The 17,538-nt window shown below is 44.1% G+C and overlaps 1 long non-coding RNA gene across 1 annotated transcript in view; it reads left to right on the top strand.

The window, feature by feature from the left end:
- LOC143925059 (uncharacterized) overlaps positions 1–5,206 on the top strand; it is a 5,800-nt gene extending 594 nt beyond the window's left edge. The window contains exon 2 of the long non-coding RNA XR_013261935.1: positions 4,881–5,206. This is a non-coding gene — a long non-coding RNA (uncharacterized LOC143925059). The remainder of the gene's footprint in view (positions 1–4,880) is intronic.
- The last annotated feature ends 12,332 nt before the right edge of the window (positions 5,207–17,538 follow it).

Genomic DNA, 17,538 nt, shown 5'->3' on the forward strand with positions numbered 1-17,538 from the left:
AAGGCGACAAAGGCCCCTCCTAGACCTAGGGGACTCCTCATAGGCCACCGACCAGCCTCTTCAGCACTTCATCCTCCACCCGACTCCTCTACTGACATGGCTTCACCATATTTAACCAGTTGACCTCTGGAAGATTTACCCCCCCCTCCCCTTCATGACCAGGACATTTTTTTGCGATACGGCACTGTGTTAGTTTAATTGACAATTGTGCAGTTGTGCGACGCTGTACCCAAATAAAATGTATGTCTTTTTTTTTTTTTTTTTTTTCCTACAAATAGCTTTCTTTTGGTCACTTCTGCGTTTTTTTTTTTTTATGTTATAAACAAAAAAAGGACAAGTTTTAAAAAAAAATCCTCAATATTTTTTTACTTTCTGCTATAAAACCTATCCAATAAAAAAAAAAACCTAGAAAATCGAATTTATTCATCAATTTAGGCCAATTTGTATTCTGCTACATATTTTTGGGAAAATAAATCACATTAAGCGTATATAGATTTGTTTTGTGCAAAAGTTATAGCGTCTACAGACTATGGGATGTTTTTATTTATGTCTACTAGTAATGGGCGATCAGCGACTTTAAAGCGGGACTGCGATATTTCTGCGGACAAATCGGACACCTGACTTACACTTTTTGGGGACCAGTGACACTAATACAGCGATCAATGCTAAAAAAAAAAGCACTGTCGCTGTACTAATGTCACTGGCTGGGAAGGGGTTAACATCAGGGGAGATCAAAGGGTTAACTGTGTGCCTAGCCTGTGCTTACTCACTGTGTGAGAGGGGAATTGACTAGGGGAAGGCAAAGATCTGTGTTCCTGCTTTGCACAGGATCAATATCTTCCCTTCTGCCTTGCCTATGTAGGCAGATTTCTGTACTTCCTGTGTACTCTCGGGGTGCCGGCGGACATCGAGTCTGCGGTACCCGCGGGTGGGCTCACGCTGTGTGTTATCACAGTGAGAGTGGGTTGCCAGTGGCGCACGCACCCCAGACCCGGAAGTGTCAGGTCACTTACTAGGTACATGATCTGGCACAGAGCGGTCGCCCCTTCCGCAGTACAGTGGATGATCTGCAAGTGGTTAAGAAAAGGGGTGGTGCGGCAGGGCTGTGTGAGATTTGTTGTCCCACATCCGAAATAGAAACTTATAAACAAAAATCCCCTGGGGGTGGATTTTAATGGCAGCACGTACAACTTAGTTAGAAACAGTAAATATTTTATTACATAAAGCAAAAGTAATAAGTTACAATATACATAAAAGAGATATGTCTAGATAACAACTGTATAGAAACACCATTTTATCGCATTGTGAACAACATGAGCCTATATAACATCTAAGTACATGTAGTCACCCTACGCGTTTCGGAGCTGCTATAGAGGCTCCTTCTTCAGGGTTGTGGGTGTAACAAGTACAAAGAATAAGGCTCAAAAGAACAATCGGATGTATCCCAAAATTACTATTTGTTAAAAACAGAAAGCAGTAGATGGCCTCGCATTGGTTAGTTGACTTTGCCAGTGCTCGGGATTCTCAACCAAAAAGTCAAAATAATGAGATTACACAAGTGCGCTCAAGATCTTGTGTCATTAGAGAGGTCAAAAGAAGTCCAAAAGGAGATCCAAGCAAGACCACCCTGGAGCACCCTTGTGATTATAAACAGATAATCCCAGGCAGCTCGACCGACTGGCGTCCCGCATGTAGAGTCTGCAAGTGGTTAAGAGCTTGTGACTGGACAGTGAAAGAAGAAGCAGCACAGATATGAGATTCTCTCTGCTCTCTCCTCCGATCGGCATGCTTCTTGTCATACATGAGCTGATTAGCTCCTTGTGCTACTTCTTCCTCCCGCACTGCAGCTCTGCTTTGCAGGAACGGCGAGAGGCTGCTACCAGGTCAGATTCAGGTACTAACACTGCTTGTATTAAAAAAAGAAGAAAAAGTACATTTATGAATATACAATTGGAATATTTTGTGTCGTTTTTTATTTTGCCTAGAGCTCGCTTTTAAACAAATATCAGCTAAGCAGGTCAATAGGGGAAACCAAAGCGGAGTTCCGCTCATTTTAACGTTTTTATTAAAAGTCAGCCGCTACAAAAAATGTATCGGCTGACTTTTAATAAACAGACTCACCTGCGGCCGCCCAAAGCCTCGCTCCTCTCCTCTCCTCCGGCACTGGAAGTGGGCACCCAGCATCACAGCCGGGTGCGCATTGTGCATTTGCGATCCGTGCTGCGCCTTCTCAGTGGCCGGCCAATCTTCTGGGACTTGTGACGTGTCCCAGAAGATTGCACACGTCACAGGTCCCAGAAGATTGCAGAGGGAAGGAGACAGGAGGAGTCTCCTAGGCAGCGAGAATGGGAGTGGGAGCTGGGTACCTGTCAAAAATTACATGTCAAATGTGGCATGTAAGGGGGCAAGGAGTGCTTAAAACAGAAGTTCCACTTTTGGGTGGAACTCCGCTTTAAGTTTCACACTGGCAACATTTTACTGAAATGGCTCTGCTCGTCTCTTAAGCCCCGTACACACGAGCGGACTTTTCAACATCCAAAGTCTGACGGAATGATTCCGGCAGACTATTCGATCGTGTGTGGGCTGCAACTGACTTTTGATTCGCAAAAGTCTGACAGACTTTAGAAATGGAACATGCTTCAAATTTTTCCGCCAGAACTCTGCCGGACCCAGTTCCTACCGAGAAATTCGCTCGTGTGTATGCTATTCCGACGGACTAAAACCGACGCTAGGGCAGCTATTGGCTACTGGCTATGAACTTCCTTATTCTAGTCCGGTCGTACGTCATCACGTTCGAATCCGTCGGAGTTTGGTGTGATTGTGTGTGGCCAAGTCCGCTCATTCGGAAAGTCCGTCAGAACTCCTTCGAAAGTCTGTCGGACATAAGTCTGGTCGTGTGTACGCGGCATTACACTTGCTTCAAAACATGGCTTCAGGCATTTTTTAAAGCTCTCTGAACGCCGGTCAAAGCTTCTGTCACTAAATAAAATGGTTAGCTTACAGTCCTGTTTACACCTTGTGTTTTGCTTTGGCTTTGCTTCAAAAATTATGCCACATGTCTCTTTCGTGGTACTTCAAAGCTTCCATAGAAGTCTCTATGGCAAAGCTCGCTTGAAGCGCCTGCAGCTTTTAAGGGGCATTAATTCAGCTTTAGCTTCACTTTGTTTTGGAGAAATTGCAGGTAAGAGATATCGACACAAACACACACGCCATCTTCCAAGCTTCAAAAGAGCACCACCGAAGCTTCATCGAAGCATCAAACATATCATAAAAGCATGTTGAAGGGGTAGGCACTTTAAAGAGGAAGTAAACCCTGATGAGTTTACTTCCTCTTTGATTCCCTGCAAAGGTAAAGCATAATGGACTACTATGCATCGCATCGCATAGTAGTCCATTATGTGTCACTTACCTGACACAGGAGCCAGCGATGTCACCGCTGTCCCCTGTAGTCCAGAGCGTCCATCTTCTCGGTGGGTCTCGCTGCTCTGCTGCTGTCATTCGACGAAGCCGTGATGACGTCACTCCCGCGCATGCGCATGGGAGCCGCCACTCGTGGCATATCGCCGTTGACAGCGGCGCGCTCAGTGCCTGTGTTTTGGCAAATATCTCCTAAACCGTGTAGGTTTAGGAGATATTTCTTGGACCTACAGGTAAGCCTTAATCTAGGCTTACCTGTAGGTCAAAGTGGTTTGTAAGGGTTTACAACCACTTTAATGTGTGTTGAAGCCGAAGCAAGTATAAATGAGCCCTAGTTTACACTACAAAACAAGGCTTCGGACAGGCTTTGTTACAGCTCTCTGAATGCTAGTCAAAGCCCCTGTCACTAAATGACATGGTTATCTTACAGTCCTGTTTACAAATTGCATTTTCTTGAAGTTTCGGTTGTGCTTAGATGAGCCTTTAGTGGGCGCTTCATAGGCCTTCAATGAGGCTTTGGTGGCTCTTCAAGCGAGCTTTGCCATTGACTTCTACGGAAGCTTTGAAGGCCCTTTTGAAGCACAACTAAAGCGACATGGGGGATCATTTTTGAAGCGAAGCCAAAGCAAAAGCAATGTGTAAGCTAACAATTTTAGTTAGTGACCGGAGCTTTGACTAGCGCTTAGAGAGCTTTAAGAAAGCCTGTCCGAACCCTTGTTTTTGAAGCAAGTGTAACCTAGTGTGTTGAAGCCGAAGCAAGTGTAAATGAGACCTTGGGGTTCATTTACACTTACTTTGGCTTCAACACACATCAAAGCGCCATACCACTTCGATGGCGCTTTGGTGGTGCTTCGATGACACTTTGGTGACACTTCGGTGGTGCTTCAAGCTAGCTTTGTCATAGACTTCTGTGGAGGCTTTGAAGAACCACTAAAGCGACATGGGGTATAATTTGTGAAGCAAAGCAAAAGCAATGTGTTAACAGGACTGTAAGCTAACCATTTTATTTTGTAACAGGAGCTTTGACTAGCACTTGGAGAGCTTTAAGAAAGCCTGTCCGAACCCTTGTTTTGAAGCAAGAGTAAACTAGTGTGTTGAAGCCGAAGCAAGTGTAAATGAGACCTTGGGGTTCATTTACACTTTCTTTGGCTTCAACACACATCAAAGCGCCTACCACTTCGATGGCGCTTTGGTGGCGCTTTAGTGGTGCTTCAAGCAAGCTTTTTTTTTTTATAGACTTCTGTGGAGGCTTTGAAGAACCACTAAAGCGACATGGGGTATAATTTGTGAAGCAAAGCCAAAGCAATAGCAATGTGTAAACAGGACTGTAAGCTAACCATTTTATTTTGTGACGGGAGCTTTGACAAAGCCTGTCCAAAGCCTTGTTTTGAAGGAAGTGTAAACTAGCCCTAATATGCACAAGAGAATACGTGATAATATTTCATTCATCTCTTTGTTTCCAGATATCTTCTGCTTCCTCTCTGGGTTCTCCACCTTGGTCGTTCTGTCCAGGAATACTTGCAGAAACTCACCGGCCCGGACTTTTCATCGTGCAATGTGGCTGTCGAGAGTCGGAGCAGCACTGTGTGCTTCACGTCGTGTCCAGCAGGGGGCATAGGATGTCCATTGAATAGATGGAAATGATTCTACGAAGGAATGTTATTGATCTGTACATGTATGAATTTCTTTTTATCAGTCATGATTTTTATGAATTGCTATTTATATTAAATAGAGTTTTTCTACCCAATGTATAAACTTCTACAATAAAGGAGAATGTTCTATACAGAAACCTTTTTATTTTTTTATAGTATCTACTGACAAAACGGGTTAGATCAAGATAACGATGTGCCTCATGAGCCCATTCACACCTTTCCCGTGTGGTGCGTTGCAGTAGTGCACGCATAAATGTTGCAGCAACGCACATGAACCACTTGCGCTCCTGAAGGTTTTACCCCCTTCAAGACCAGGCCATTTTTTTTTGCTTTTTAGCACTGCTCTAATTTACTGGTAACTGCGCGCTCATGCAACACTGTACTCAAATTAAATTTATATCATTTTTTTTCACACAAATAGAACTTTATTTTTTTGGCGGTATTTGATCACCTCTGGGTTTTTACATTTTTGCTATATATCCAAAAAAAAACTTTCTGCTACAAAGCATCCAATTTAAAAAAAGAAAAAAGAAATCAAATCTCTTCATACCTTTTGGCCAAAATGTACTCTGCTACATGTCGTTAAATAAAAAATAAATAAAAATAAAATCCCAATAAGTGCGTGAAAGTTGTAGCGCCTACAAACTATGGTGTATATATCGGATTTTTATTTTTTTTTCATTTAATTTTTCTATACTAGTAATGACAGCAATGGGACTGCAATAGTGTCAGATTGCCCACCGCAGCTGGAGGGAAACTGATTAACTGCCACTGTTACTGTAATCAGTGCTAACATTATATATAAGATATATATATATATATATATATATATATATATATATATATATATATATATATATATATAATCTATCACTATAACTTCTCAAGATATTGCACTTTGTCACCATATTGTTTCACTTATGGACCCTTGGTGGATATACGTATATCAATTTTTTTTGTATATTTGGATATAGTGTTGTCTAAAACATAGAATCATTAATAGTGTTAATTTATGCAGAGTTTTTTTCACTATTAAAGTTGATTATATTATTTACACTGGTAAAAGATTATATAGATATTGTCATAATCTAAGCGCTGCACCTTTTTTATTATTCTAACATTATACACTGTCACTGTACTAATGACACTGGCTGGGAAGAGGTTAACATCTAGGGAGATTAAGGGGTTAAATGTGTAACGTGTGCTGCTTTTCACTACAGACCTTTTGTTTCTTATCCCTGCAAAGCAGGGATAAGAAACAGAGATTGTTCCGTCTGTACAGAGCTCTGGGCTGTGTCAACATAGAGCTCTGGGCTGTGATTGGACACAGCCAGTCAGGTTCTGGCCATGAATCATTGGTCGGGATTTGCTGACAGGCTCCCTCTGTGTGCAGTCACACTGGGTGTTGGCATGGCGGCGCACATGCCATACTGGTGCGTTGCTTTGCCTGTGTGGGCGGTCCACAAGTGGTTAACACATGCTATTCATTGTCAATGCACCCCAACATATTAACCAAACGCACTTCCGAACCTACGATGCACATGCATTGTAGTGCACCGCAACTCATGGTAACGCACAACCAGGCATTGTACCGCACGGCATTCATTGACATAACGAGCACGCATTACCTCTTGCCGCCCAGGTAACAGCTTTGCGGTGGGAAGGAGTGGCCAACGGGCGGCAGAGGTTTCTGTGCTGAATGCATGCTCACTGTCCAAGGCAGACCTTCCTGCCATCTGGGCGTACCAGCCTAGTTAAAGGGACACCTGGATAGGTGGGAAGTAGTTTATGCAACACCCCGGAATGGACAGGTATGACCAAAGCTGCAGGAGGAGATGATAATATGCAGATTAGCTGATCACCTGTATCTGTGGTCTCCAAACTGGATGCAGTCGGATGTGATCTTATCCTTGCTTTTATCCAGCCCTTAGAGCATTATTCCCCCCCTCCCCCCCACCACTGTCAGTGGGCCATAGTTTCTGCCACTGACCCCAGCGTCGGGGCACTATTCCCCTTACTGACACCAATGAGGGGGTCACCATCCCTCCCGCTGACACCAATGAGGGGGTCACCATCCCTCTCGCTGACACCAATGAGGGGGTCACCATCCCTCTCGCTGACACCAATGAGGGGGTCACCATCCCTCTCACTGACACCAATGAGGGGGTCACCATCCCTCTCGCTGACACCAATGAGGGGGGGTCACCATCCCTCTCGCTGACACCAATGAGGGGGGTCACCATCTCTCTCGCTGACACCAATGAGGGGGTCACCATCCCTCCCGCTGACACCAATGAGGGGGTCACCATCCCTCTCGCTGACACCAATGAGGGGGCACTATTCTCCTAACTGCCACGAGACGCTATTTTTTTTTCCCACTGCCACCAATGATGGGGCACTATTCCTCCCACTGCAACCAATGATGGGGCACTATTCCTCCCACTGCAACCAATGATGGGGCACTATTCCTCCCACTGCAACCAATGATGGGGCACTATTCCTCCCACTGACACCAATAATGGGGCACTATTCCTCTCACTGACACCAATGAGGGGTCACCATTCCCCTCACTGCCACCAACAACGAGACACTATTTTCCCCACTGACACCAACAATGGGGCACCATTCCTACCAATGATGGGGTCACCATCCCTCCCACTGACACCAATGAGAGGGTCACCATCCCTCCCACTGACACCAATGATGGGTCACCATCCCTCCCACTGACACCAATGATGGGGCACTATTCTCCTAACTGCCACCAACGACGAGACACTATTTTTTTTCCCCACTGACACCAATGATGGGTCACCATCCCTCCCACTGACACCAATGATGGGTCACCATCCCTCCCACTGACACCAATGATGGGGCACTATTCTCCTAACTGCCACCAACGACGAGACACTATTTTTTTTCCCCACTGACACCAATGATGGGCCACACTATTCCCCCTCGCTACCACCAACAATTGGACACTATTTTTCCCACTGACACCAATGATGGGGCACTATTTCTACCCCCCATTGATACCAACAATGGGACATTGTTTACTTCCACCGACGCCAGGACGTTTTCTTCTCCCACTGTCCGGCTCCCCTAAAGTATGAAGGATTGTAAACTGGTTCTTTTATTTGGAAAGTTTGGAGAGCCATGTCCTATATATAGATGGCCAGAATCTATTTATGTTTGTGTCCGCCTTAGTAGGAAGGTATTGTGTCCTCACCACCACCCACCATGACTGGCGAATGAGGCATAAGGAATGGTCCTGTTGGTTTGTGGAGGTTTTTTCTGTGTTCCTGATTGGCCCATTGTACAATAACTATACGGATTGTAGATAACTAGAACTAGATAAATTATTACACCAACATCCATACATACAGCAAATTTCCATACTATCTTCATTGGGACTAGTTTTAGACAACTATTGTACACAATGGGGCTGATTTACCAAACTGGAGAGTGCAAAATCTGGTGCATCTTTGGTAGCCAATCAGTTTCTAAGTTCAGCTTCTTCAATTTAGCTTTGACAATAAAACCTGGAAGCTGATTGGTTACTATGCAGAGCTGCACCAGATTTTGCACTCTCCACTTTTAGTAAATCAGCCCCATTGCATCCTAAGATCTATACTTTTATCGCGGGTGATACAACGTTATACATCGTAACATTTTCCATTTGTTTTTACACTATAGAGTTTACCCAAATGAGACCTGGAGGGAATCCTGCATAAACTGGTTTATACTTGATGTTTCTGCTTAAGTTCTAAAACCAGGGATCCACCAACGTGTTTCAAACAATGTTCTCTTGAGGGGTAAAGGTTTGCAATATAATTGTATACTGATGTGTTGTTATCACGTACCTGGTGCTGAAGTCCAATAGAGAGAGCGCGAAAGGGCTTCCTTGCGGCTAAGTTCCAGACCCCCCCCCGAGGGCGAAAACAGGAGCGGTCAAGCCCAACGTAGCACAGGTCACCTGCTGGACTGTGTGCGGGAGGTTCCAGGGTACAGCTGGTGTGCTGGCGTAGAATCAGCAGACAGGTGCCGCCCGTGAGGCGTTGCAGAACTTGAATAATGCTGAGACTGGAGTGTGGTCAGGAGCCAGGTGGGTTTCAGAGCAGACGTGGTCAGGTGGAGAGCCGAGGTCGGGAGCCAGGTGGGTATCAGAGCAGATGTGGTCAGGTGGAGAGCCGAGGTCGGGAGCCAGGTGGGTATCAGAGCAGACCTTGTTAGGTAGATAGCCGAGGTCAAACACAGGAAGCAAATAGGAGACAGGTCAAGGACAAGCCGGGTTGGTAACAGGAGACACAGAAACAGGAATATCACCGAGATAACTTGCTGAAGATGAACCAGCAACTGCAGCCACTGACAGACTTCCTTATAAAGGCCCATGTGACGTGCTGGTAGAGATGCTGGATCCTAGAGCCCTTCTCCTTACCGTTGGTGCCCTAACAATTGTACAGTATATACATACATCTCAGCCCATTAAAATCCAGATGCCTTAATTGTCACCATGAGGGGCCAAGACCACCATGGGGACCAAAAACCTGTGCAGACAGAGATCACATGGACAGTATCCAAAGACTGCTCATGTGCCACTGTGCTGAGTACTCTGCATGAATCTTTCCATTGCATATAGGGGGTGGCCGGGCACCCTTAATGGCCAGGCTGCCACTGGTGATGGGGCACTATTCCTTCAACTAATACCAATGATGGGGCATCATTCCTCCACCTAAAACCAATGATGGGGCAGTATTTCTCCAACTAATACCTATGAAGGGGCATTATTTTGCCTCTACTGACCATAAGCACTAAATAATTGTTTTACTCCCACTCACCACCAAGACTGAGGCATTATTTACTTCCATGGAGGCTGGGACCAGGGCCGTCTTTAATACTGATTGCACCCTGGGCAAAACTTTTTTTGGGGGCCCCCCCACCCCCATGCAGTTTTTCTCTCCACCTGCTCTGAGACATACAATAAATAGCAGCTAGACTCAAAATCAGTTTACTGAATTAGATTAGGCAGCGATTGCGATTGGTTGCCAGAGGTTACATTGTGTATCGTTACCGCTCACTGACTGGTTGCTAGAGGTTACAGCACACATTACCGCTCACTGACTGGTTGCTAGAGGTTACAGCACATGATTTCTGCTTGTTGATTGGTTGCTAGAGATTGCTGTGGATATGACCTCAGGGGAGCATGATATACATATGAATGCCGCCGGCCGCCACTATTTACATATGAATGCCACCACTATTTACATATGAGTGCCAGTAATTTACATGTAAACGCAGGGTCTGCAGGTGAGTCATCTGTACACAACAATAGGGAAGAGCTGGGCAGCATTATTAGCAGCACTTCACACTGAGATATCAGAACACAGCACAGGACTAAAACCTCAAGGGACAAGGGAATTTAAACCAGGATAATTGGCAAGTATGAGGCAGCTGCTTTGGGCCCCACAACAATGACAGAGCCCAGGGCAGCTGCCCCTTTGCTATGCCTTAAAAACGGCCCTGGCTGGGACGCTCCTATCGGCCACAATACGGCCCCCTAAAGTCTGAAGAACAGTAAACTGACCCTTTGTTTAGAAAGTTTGGGGTGCCCTGGCCTAGCAGAAATAGCTTGGCTTTAAGGGTTTACTGCTGCCACTCATTAGTTTGGCATGTTTGCAGTCCAGGTTTTTATCTCCCTGTATTTTATTGAAATCTTCCACATTTCTACAGTATTTAAAATGAAATTTGAATTATAAGAAAATTCAATCTTAGAAAAGATCTATGTAGCGTATATATGTGTACATAAAAATTATAATTTTAGATATCTATGCAGAACATGCCAACCGCAAGGAATCTGTATCTAAGAGAAATATTTGGAGCTGTTGCTATGTGTGACAGAGAGAAGAGTACGTGGTGCCCGCAGGCCGTGAGCAGCAGGTCGGAGAGACAACCAACTGTCACTTCCATTATCATCTTCCTGGTGAAGGAATCTACAGACGTTCCCCCACCCGACACTCGTATGGAAATTTACATTTTTTTTCTTACGGAACGTGATGGAGTATAAGCATCAGTGGAGACGAGTCTGGCAAAATGACCCCTTCCTATTCAAACATGACTGCGCACCAGTGCACAAAGCAAGGTCCATAAAGACATGGATGAGCGAGTTTGGGGTGGTGGAATTTGACTGGCCTGCACAGAGTCCTGACCTCAACCCTATAGATCACCTCTGGGATGAATTAGAGTGGAGACTACGAGCCGGGTTTTCTCATCCAACATCAGTTCCTGACCTCATAAATGCGCTTCTGGAAGAATGGTCAAACATTCCCATAGACACACTCCTAAACCTTGTGGACGGCCTTCTCAGAAGAGTTGAAGCTGTTATAGCTGCAAAGGGTGGGCCAACTCAATATTGAACCCTACGAATTAAGACTGGGATGCCATTAAAGGGGTTGTAAAGGTTAGTTTTTTTATTTTCTAAATAGGTTCCTTTAAGCTAGTGCATTGTTAGTTCACTTACCTTTTCCTTCGATTTCCCTTCTAAATTTTTTTTTTCTTTGTTTGAATTTCTCACTTCCTGTTCCTCCTCAATAAGCTGTTCTGGCTGACTAAACACCGCTCGGTGATGGTGTGAAGTTTACTGAGGAGGAACAGGAAGTGAGAAATTCAGACAAAGAAAAAAAACATTTAGAAGGGAAATCGAAGGAAAAGGTAAGTGAACCAACAATGCACTAGCTTAAAGGAACCTATTTAGAAAATAAAAAACAAAGCTTTACAACCCCTTTAAAGAGGAAGTAAAGGCAACATAAAAAAAAAAAAAAAAAAAAAAAGCACACCCTGTAAGGCAAAGGCATAATGAGCTAGTATGCATAGCATACTAGCTCATTATGAATAACTTACTTGAGAACGAAGCCCCCGAAGCGGTCCTCCGTCTTCCTCTTCGCCGCTGCCATGGATCCCGGAGCGACTTCCGAGTCTCGCAGCTCCGACGCTGTGATTCGCCAGAGCCGCGATGACGTCACTCCCGCTCATGCGCACGGGAGCCGACACTCGCGGCATATCGCTGCGATCTGCGGCCTGCCCCAGTGCGCCTGCATGGCGCTGTCTACGGCGCATGCGCCGTAGACAACGGTGGCTGTCTTCGGGTAAATATCTCCTAAACCGTATAGGTTTAGGAGATATTTCTTGGACCTACAGGTAAGCCTTAATCTAGGCTTACCTGTACGTCAAAGTTGGTTGTAAGGGTTTACAACCACTTTAAGGTTCGTGTGCGTGTAAAGGCAGGTGTCCCAATATTTTTGGTAACATTGTGTATGTACATCTCATAAATGTAATACATTGTGCCCAATCTTTTTGTCTGTTTAACCACTTCCAGTCCGGGCTAATTATGACATTCTTCTTCTACATGGGTAAAATATGTTGCTAGAAAACTACTTGAAACCCCCAAACATTCTATATTTTTTAAGCAGATGCCCTAGAGCAGTGATGGGGAACCTTGGCACTCCAGATGTTTTGGAACTACATTTCCCATGATGCTCATGCACTCTGCAGTGTAGTGGAGCATCATGGGAAATGTAGTTCCAAAACATCTGGGGTGCCAAGGTTCGCCATCACTGCCCTAGAGAATAAAATGGTGGGTGTTGCATGCTTTTATGTAACACGATATTTGCGCCAATGTTTTTCAAACTTACATTTTTTGGAAAGAAAATACACTTTAATCACTTCAATCCCTGCCACTTTCACCCCCTTGCAACCCACAACAATTTTCAGCTTTCAGTGCTATCGCAATCTGGATGACAATTGTGCGGTCGTGCAACGCTCTACCCAAACAAATTTGTTATAGTTTTTTTTTTTTTTTTTTTTTTTTTTGAGACAGATAGAGCTTTCTTTTGGCTTTATTTAATCGATTCAGCCCCGGAAGATTTTACCCCCTTCCTGACCAGAGCACTTTTTGCATTTCGGCACTGCGCCGCTTTAACTGACAATTGCGCGGTCATGCGACATGGCTCCCAAACAAAATTGTCCTTTTTTCCCCACAAATAGAGCTTTCTTTTGGTGGTATTTGATCATCTCTGCTGTTTTTATTTTTTGCGCTATAAACAAAAAAAGAGCGACAATTTTGAAAAAAACACATTATTTTTTTACATTTTGCTATAATAAATATCCCTCAAAAATATATAAAAAAACTTTTTTTTCCCCTCAATTTAAGCCGATTCTTCTACATAATTTTTGGTAAAAAAATAAGCGTTTATTGATTGGTTTGCACAAAAGATATAGAGTTTACAAAATAGGGGATAGTTTTATGGCATTTTTATTAATAATTTTTTTTTTTACTAGTAATGGCGTTGATCTGCGATTTTTATTGGGACTGCGACATTACGGCAGACACATCGGACATTTTTGACACATTTTAGGACCATTGTCATTTATACAGCAATCAGTGCTATACAAATGCACTCATTCCTGTGTAAATGACACTGGCAGTGAAGGGGTTAACCACTAGGGGGCAGTATAAGGGTTAAGTGTGTCCTGGGGAGTGTTTCTAACCGTGGGGGGGGGGGGGCATGGCTACGTATGACACATCACTGATCACTGCTCCCGATCACAGAGAGCAGAGATCAGTGACACTCTCACTAGGCAGAACAGGGAGATGCGTGTTTACATTCGCATCTCCTCGTTCTTCCTCTCCGTGAGGCGATCTTAGGTATCCCCGCGGCGATCGAGTTCACGGGACCCGTGACCCAACTCACGGAGGTCCCAGCAGGAGCGCAGCCGGGGGACCCCAGAAGAGGAGGATCAGGGCTGCTCTGTGCACAGAGCAGGTAAGTATGACGTGTTTGTGTTTTAAAAAGAAAAAACAAACTTTTACAACCACTTTAATTACCACTAGTTTTTTTTTTGCTAAACAAACAAAAAACAAAACACCATAAATTGTGGGGAAAAAATTTTTTTTTCTTGTAAATAATTATTTTGTAAATAAGTATTATTAAATACGTATTTGTATTACTTTGTAAATAAGTAATTTTTCTCCTTCCCTGATGCGCGCTGATGAGGCTGCACTGATGGGCACTGATGAAGTCCAACTAATATGCATTTATGGGCACTGACATGCAGCACTGATGTGCACTGATGGGCAGCACTAATGGGGAGGAACTGATGGTCCCTGACAGGCATCAATGATGGGCACTGATTGCCAGCACTGACAGGCATCACTGATGGGCACTGACAGGCATCACTATTGGGCACTGAAGGGCAGCACTGGTGGGGCGGTACTGATAATCGGGACCAACCACCTTTACCAGGGACCACAGTGAGTAACCGAAGAAAGTACCGGAACCATATCCTCACCAAACGGGCACGGTGGAGAATCGGGAATCTTAAGTCAGGTACCCAACCAGTGGAGGAGACGCTTGCAGGGCATCCTTGTGATTCAAGCCAGGGACCTCGTCGGTCAGCAGGGTTGAAGTTCTAGAAGTATCTGGAATGCCAAGCTAGGGACCCAGCATGGAAGTTTGGGTGACGCTTGAGCGAGATACCACCACCAACTCTGGAGGCGCTCAAAAGATTCAGAGTCAGTGAATCAGAGGGTCTAGAGCAGCCTTTCTCAACCTTCTCAACCCAGAGGAACCCTTGATATAGTTCTCCAGTCTTGGGGACCCCCTGCTAACAATTAGAAATCTACAACTCATGATACAATAGGTTGATGGTCGGTGGGAAGAATGGTCCTTACACTTGTGGTCATTGGGAAGAATTACCTCCTTACAGAGAGCTAAAAAGATCAATGGTGTCGGTGGGAACTTATCTGAGAGGCAGAAATGGCCCAATGCTGAAGGAACCCCTAGCAACCTCTGGAGGAACCCTGGTTGAGAATCACTGCTCTAGAGAGAGACCGGGAGCTCAGTGTTGAAGAACTACAAGAGGCAGTTGTAGTGGAGCTGAAAGAACTGTTACGTTTGTGTTTAAGTTGCGCCTTGCTGGGGCCTTTCCTGCACTGCTATCCTCCTTTGAAAGTCTCGGAGTCCGCCAATTGATATCTACAACTACTTAAGAGTGTCCTGGCCCTTACCCTCTTCCCCCCCCAAAAATACAAAAAGAACTGTCAAAAGAAATAAAACATTTCACACCCAAGAAGTGTCTGGCGCCCAATGACTTTCACCACCTTTGCACCCACTATGCCTCACAGCCCACCACGTATTGAAGGATGTCAGCTATCTTTGGCCTTGGAGGTCCTCATTAGACTGGACAAGGCTGGAGACCTTGCTACGCCAGCAACAGGGTAAGTGGGAATTAAAAATTTAAAGCCTTAGTAAATCTGCCCCCCCTGCCCCCCCCCGCAGGTTTATGCTTCCGCCGCCAGTGCCATCTTCATCCAGTTGTCCTTTCAGGTTCTGCAGCCTGAATGTTGGCAATTAGACCCAGCTGGCCTTCAGAGCAGTGTTAATTTAGTCGACTAAAACATTTTAGTCGACTAAATTAATACTATTTTAGTTGACTAAAATATGACTAAAACGAAAATAATTAAGATGACTAGAATACGACTAAAACTAAAATGGCATTTTAGTCAAAAGACTAAAATGGGACTAAAACTAAAATGCCATTTTAGACAAAGCTAAATTGAAATTTGACTTCAAAATGAACACTGGTCTGTAGTACATGTTCATACTTCAATGTCATTAAGTAATAACATATTAGATTTTTCACTCCTAATGAGTTTGGAAATTGTAGAGAAATGTTTAATGCATTACAATTTAATTACACCCATTAGATTTTAGATGACTAAAATTCGTTTTAGTCAACTAAAATATACTGGAGATTTAGTCGACTAAATACGACTAAAACTAAAACAATTGCCAAAGACTAAAATGGGGCTAAAACTAAAATGCCATTATAGTCCCAAGACTAAGACTAAAACGAAATCGAAATTTACTGCCAAAATTAACAACTTCAGCCCCGGAAGATTTGGCTGCTCAATGACCAGGCCATTTTTTGCGCTGCGTCGCTTTAACTGACAATTGCGCGGGCATGCGACGTTGCACCCAAACCAAATTGACGTCCTTTTTTTTTTTTTGCACAAATAGAGCTTTCTTTTGGTGGCATTTGATCATCTCTGCGGTTTTTATTTTTTTTGCGTTATGAAAAAAAAAAGAGCGACAATTTTGAAAAAAAAAACACAATAACTTTTAATTTTTGCTATAATAAATATCACAATTAGGATTTTTTTTTTCTCAGTTTAGGCCGATATGTATTCTTCTACATATTTTTGGTAAAAAAAAAAATAAAAAAAATCGCAATAAGCGTATATTGATTGATTTGCGCAAAAACTATAGCGCCTACAAAATAGATTTATGGCATGTTTATTATTATTATTATTATTATTTTTTTTACTAGTAATGGCGAGTGATCGGCGAATTTTATCGGGACTGCGATATTGCGGCGGACACATCCAACACTTTTGACACATTTTTGGGACCTGTGAAAATTATACAGCGATCAGTGCTATAAAAATGCACTGTAGTCACTGGCAGTGAAGGGGTAAACACTTGGTGGCGATGAAGAGGTTAACTGTATTCCCTCGATGTGTTCTAACTGTGGGGGGGGGGGGGGGACTGATTAGGAGAGATGACAGATCGGTGTTCATAATCAGAATGAACACACGATCAGTCTCTTCTCCCCTGAGAGAACCGGGATCTGTGGGTGTACACCACAGATCCCGGTTCTCACTCTTTCACGAGGGATGTACGTGGGTGTACGGCGGTCATCACGTCCCCGCCGGGCACTCGCATCGCTTCGGTGGCCCCCTAGAGGCCAAAAGGCGAAGCGACGTAAGATAATGTAATTTTTGCCCAGGGAAGCCAATCTGCCCCAGTGAAACTGCGGCGGCTGGTCCAGAAGTGGTTAACACCACTTCAGAGTTGGTTCGATATCATGGAACCACGGATGGAAAATCAGTTTTGTTGATAGACAGAATTGAAGGGCTTGGGCGGAAAAGACGAGAGATTCCAATGCCCACCCAAAACATGGCAAGGCCAAATGGAAAAGCCCAAGAAAGATACAAAGGATCTGAAAGTGGTTTCGACAAGAAGATTCAAGATCCTGGCGCGTCTCTGGACCACACCAGCCGTGTATTCGGGGCTACTCCCGCATTAAGGGAACGTTTGGCAGACAGAACTGCTAGGAGGGAACTTATTTGCACAAATTGTTGTAAAATATTCATTATCATGTATATTTTTTACTCCGTCTGTGAAACATGAACGCTTTTTCTTATTTCAAACACACATTTGGATGTTTTAAAAGTTGCTGCCAACCAAGCATGGATGCCAGCCTGGGAAGACTCACAATGAGTAATGAGGCTCAGTGGAAGGAAACTTTGAAAATCCAGGACCATGGATGGAACATTGAAGGGTAGGGGTCATCTCTCCAAATACTTCAATTATAACTAAAGGCAAACTTTTTGTTCTAGTTTGGATAGAGAGGA

The sequence above is a fragment of the Lithobates pipiens genome, unplaced genomic scaffold, assembly GCF_037356315.1.
Source record: "Lithobates pipiens isolate NorthernLeopardFrog02 unplaced genomic scaffold, aLitPip1_a1.2 Scaffold_22, whole genome shotgun sequence".
Lineage (NCBI taxonomy): Eukaryota > Metazoa > Chordata > Amphibia > Anura > Ranidae > Lithobates > Lithobates pipiens.